Source organism: Dipteris shenzhenensis, chromosome 11, assembly GCF_047967505.1.
Source record: "Dipteris shenzhenensis isolate YYH24624 ecotype China chromosome 11, Dip_SZ_1.0, whole genome shotgun sequence".
Classification (NCBI taxonomy): Eukaryota; Viridiplantae; Streptophyta; class Polypodiopsida; order Gleicheniales; family Dipteridaceae; genus Dipteris; species Dipteris shenzhenensis.
This window is the reverse complement of record NC_141606.1, coordinates 14646549-14651488: the sequence shown is the minus strand read 5'-3', so window position 1 is coordinate 14651488 and position 4940 is coordinate 14646549. Positions and strand designations below refer to the sequence as shown.

At 43.5% G+C, this 4940-nt stretch overlaps 1 pseudogene; it reads right to left on the bottom strand.

The window, feature by feature from the left end:
• Positions 1 to 814: 814 nt before the first annotated feature.
• LOC147896654 (AAA-ATPase At4g25835 pseudogene) lies at positions 815 to 3162 on the bottom strand (annotated as a pseudogene).
• Between the last annotated feature and the right edge of the window lie 1778 nt (positions 3163 to 4940).

The window sequence follows — 4940 nt, the reverse complement described above, 5'->3', positions numbered from 1 at the left end:
TATAACTTACCCCTCTTTTTAATAGAGGCTAGTGTGTGGACTAGACAAAAGGCATATGAACAATGGTATGCTAGACACTTTAGATACATTTTGAATGGCTAGGGATGAAAAGGTGCGTAAGAGATCATGAGATTAATGAGAGCTACACAAGTTATATAGCAACGACCCCTACAACAGCATTTAGCATGGCTTTAATTATTCACCCTAGACATCCTATTTTGAAGAAAATATCAAATGTTGGAAGGCTTTAATTATTCACCCTAGACATCCTATTTTGAAGAAAATATCAAATGTTGGAAGTCTGAGGAGTTTGATGCAGGAATTTTGAATTCTAAAACAATTTTCAGCAAAAACTAGTACAAGTTGGTTGGGATGGAATGATTTCTCTAAATGGTCATGTGGATTTGAGTTTAAATGGCATCAGTTTGGTTAGATAGCTTGAATGACTTATAGATTTCTAGAGATGTGTAGAAAAGTATGAAAAATGCAAAAGGAAGCAAATTATCTTGTGCAAGTAGACTCACTCAGATGGAATAATGGTTATTTCCAAAAATATTGCAGATGGAGTCCAACAATGGACTTGGATCCCGCTATTCCTTGCAATCTCAGTGGAGATCGAAGGAGACTATAATGTCAAAAGGTCCAGATGTCACCTCTGGAGCAGTGCCTGTACTTATTCCTATTATAATAAAAATGGGTAAATCATCTTCTTTTCTTTGGAAAAAAAAGGGGTAAATCATAATAATCATAATCATAATCATAGTCATAATCAATTGCAAATGGGTAAATAGTCCTCGAAATAGTCATGATTCATAGTCATAATTATTATAATCAAAAAAGGGGAAATGATCTTATAACAACTATCATCAATATTTCTCTCAACCCAACTAAGGGCACTCAAGCTCAAGCTATGGCAAATGAAATGGCAACCAATCAGCCAATGTTGTTATCTTTTGTGTGTGGCTCGATTATTTGCACTTTTCTTCCAACTCTTTGCAGTTGCTAGTGTGTTGTAAATTTTCAAACTGATTGTTATTGCTAAGCTATGGTTCATGTTGCTTGTTTTGTTCTTCATCTTCTTCCTTCTAGCTGCAAAGTTGTTGTTCAAGCTCTTTCTCGTTGTTGCTAACCTCTTGTTCAAGCTCTTGCTCTTTAAAGTTGCTATCCTCTTGTTCTTCTTATTGCTTCTACGCGTTGGCTTCCACCTCTTCCTTCTGCTTATTGCAAGCAACCATGTTGATATCATTTGCTGCCTTCTCTTGCAATGCCCTCACCAGTGCCCTCAATGCCTCGCCTGCATCCCTCTTGTGCCTGATCAACACCTCGCTCACCTCTACATGAGTCATCTGGCACCTCGCTCACCTCTGCATGAGTCATTTGTGCCACCTCCATGGCTCCTTGCACCTCGCCATACAGCTCATGCTCCTGTATCCCCAAATAGTTTCTGGCTAGCACCTTGAACGCTTCGTAAGTACAATAGGACATGTGGATGTGTATGTCCATCCTCTTCCACCTCAACAATGCTGCGTGTAGCTTGTCTATGTGGTTGGTCGTGAAGACAAGTATACGCTCGCTCCCGCAACAACACCACAACCCGTCTGTAAAATTCAACAGCCCTGACAACGTTATAACCTGGATGTCCTCCTTCTCAACATCCAGTTTTGAATCCTGGTCTTCTGACTTGTCAGCCTTCTTCTTCTTCCTATCCAAGAAATCAAGTGAGAAATCGATATCCTCAATGACTATCACAGATTTGTTGCTAGTCCGGATCAACAGCTTTCTAAGTTCTGCATTAGATTTTACCTCCGTGAGCTCCAAATCGTATACGTAGTACTACTGGAAATTTGCCATGGCGGCGATTATGATTGATTTTCTTGTCCCAGGAGGCCCATACAACAAATACCCACACTTCCAGACATGACCTGCCCTCTTGTAGAAGGCTTCCCCGCTTGCGAAGTCGGCCAGGTCCTCCATTATCTTCTTCTTCTCTGAGGGATCCAGCGCCAAAGTCTCGAACATGGAAGGATGCTTGCAGGGAACAGAGTCCCACAAAGAGCCCTCGTGGTATGGGGCCTTTGAGTTTGTGGAGAGGATTCTATCTCGATTCTTGCACTTGATTTCTTTTGCGTGATCGACTATGTGTTGAATGTAAGGGGAAAGGAACCTTGCCCTATCTTTCTTGTGCACTCACAAGAGTAGCGAGCATTTCTCATCTGGAACACTAGTCTGCCATCCAAAGCTATTGCCCTGTTGTCTGCGTTCCGTACTGAGGAATTCCCAACACAGATTGATGCCCTGAAAGATGTCTATCATGCACTGGTTCTCAACAAGGCTGTATGTGGGGGAGGATGCTTTCCTGGGCAGAGCCAGATTGACCCTTCTGGCAACTGTAGCGGCAGATTCACTTAGGTGAAGCTGAATTGCATTGTAACTTAGCTCGTTTGTACTTACACCGCACCATCATACTCGTCGATCCTCAGATCGACCTAATTTGAGAAACCAGCTCTGAAGAGCTTGCGCGCGAAGAGCTTGACCGCATCTTGCACTTCACAGGGGGAAAATGTGCTGATGAAAGTTTGAAGGCAAGAAAGGTGACGAGCGTGCCAAAAGAAACGCGATTTCTCCATAGCTGCGCTTGGCCTTAAGATTTGCTTTGCAGTGATCACACCGTTGTTTTCATAGTGTCCAGTCTCTTTGCCTTCTGCTCTCAATTTGTGCTAATGCAGAAGCATCTACTTCAATATCTATGCACCTACTTCTTTGATTGTAATGAAAGCTTCTATACGACCTATTGTCGCTTTTCATGATCTCTTACACACCTTTTCTTTAGTGCTCCCACTCTGAGGCAGACTCTTTTGACTGGAAGCAAACCGGAAGGCGTTTTAACATTTCTCCCACCCTGTAGCATTGGACAGAAGAAAAATTCTGACGAACTAGCATTCTTCACCTTTGCGTCGGAGCTCTGTGGCCTCTTGGGCCATTTCGCTCTGCCAGAAGCCATTTGCGCCCAGCGCAAATGTCATTTTTTTCGGCCCCAGGCAATTGCGGCCATTTGGCTCTGCCAGGAGCCATTGGCATTTCAGCCACCACTAGGCCCTCTTGGGCCATTTGGCTCTGCAAGGAGCCATTTGCGCCTAGTGCAAATGGTCTGCAAGGAGCCATTTGCGCCTAGTGCAAATGGTGGGTTCTTCACATTCTAGTGCACATTCTAGTGGACAAAGGCAAGGGAGGAGCATTTCGAGAGGAGGGAGAACGAAGGCAAGGGAGGAGGGAGAAGCTTCTCTCTGAGCTGCACGCTGAGGGAGGAGTGATGAGGAAGGAGGTCATAGGAGGAGCCAAGCGTGAGGAGCCATGCAGCGAGGGAGGAGCCACGAGGGTGGAGTGGCGAGGGAGGAGGCAAGATGAAGGAGGCGAGGGAGGAGGGGGGACGAAGGCGAGGTAGGAGGGATTTGAGGAGGAAGGAGGGAGGACGAAGGCGAGGGAGGAAGAAGGACGGAGGCGAGGGAGGAGGGGTTTGCGGAGTGAGGAGGGAGGAGGGATGAGGGATTTGAGGAGGATGAGATAGGCCTAGAAAATGAGGGAGAGGTTGGTAGAGGAGTTAAAAAGGAATCTTTGGGGAGGAGGTGTGTGCATGAGAATTTTAAAGTGTCCCTTCAACAGCCACTTTTCCAACATTCTTCTACACATTCCTCGCTACAGTGTCCCCTATCCCTTGGTACTTGGCCCTTCTCTTTTGGTCCCTAACTTTCTCTTTTGCTCCCTTCCAAACAAAGTTCCTTGCCTTCCCTCCCACGTCCTCGCTTCTACCTCCTATTACAATACTTTGCTCTTGGTTGGTTTTCATGAATATTTTGTCAGTATGGAAGCAGAGTTCAATACAATGTACAAACAAATGTGAAAAAAATTAATTAAATAAGTCCATGACAGATACATGAACCAAATGTAGTAGAAATGGATAAATTTAGTAGAGTTATATATGTGTAAATTCTTGATGTTGATTTTTAGCCATATGTTGTGTGTAATTCCATTGTTTTTTAAGGGAGTTTTAACATAAATTGTGTGAAATTTTAACCCTATACTTTGAGATCTAATACAAAAAGAGAACTCGGGCTACTCTGTTGTGCTCACCTAAACTGCAATCGCTCGCCTAAATTGTGATCGCTCACCTGGTTCCACTCACCTAAATTTCTTATTCTTCATTCGCTAGCAACTCTCACGATATAGTTGAAATTAGGAACTCCAAAAGAAATGCCAATAACATGTGGTCCTATCAGTAAAAAGAAATGCGAATCATGTGCACCTCTTTTCTATTCGTAGATAAATCGTCACGCGAGTAGGCTAGTCGAATCATAAATCATAAAAGAAGTGCCAATAACCTGCTCTCACATGATATCAATAAATATCAAGAAGCTTAAGCTCCTTCACCTCTAATATGATATCCATGGTTCAAGAGCACAACCTCTGGCATACACTTCTCATGCTAGTTGATGAGTTTCATGGTAATCCAGGTGCCTGTTAGAAATAATAATCCAAGTCATTAGCTTATGGTAATAATTAAGGTCGCATGTTAAGCATGCCTATACACTTCGATAGCGTCAATTGTAACCAACAATTCAGCTCTATTTGAACGTTCAAATGCAATGCAATGGACACTTCATTTTCCTTTCTACATAATATCAGTTTCCTCCACGATCCTTCATGGACCTGCACTTCTCTAGTCTCGACTTCTCCTTGCACTTCTCCTCTACATGGTGTCATCCAGCAATCCCATCAAGCATGTGTATAAAATCGAAAAGCTCTCAAACACCAATTATCGCCTTTTAAGGTCGATAAAGATGGAAATGATGCTGGTTCGCGCTGAACCATGGGATTTAGTCGATGGCACATCGGTGGACCGTGGAGTCACGCTTCGACAACTTCACAAAGCTTGGCAAATTGGC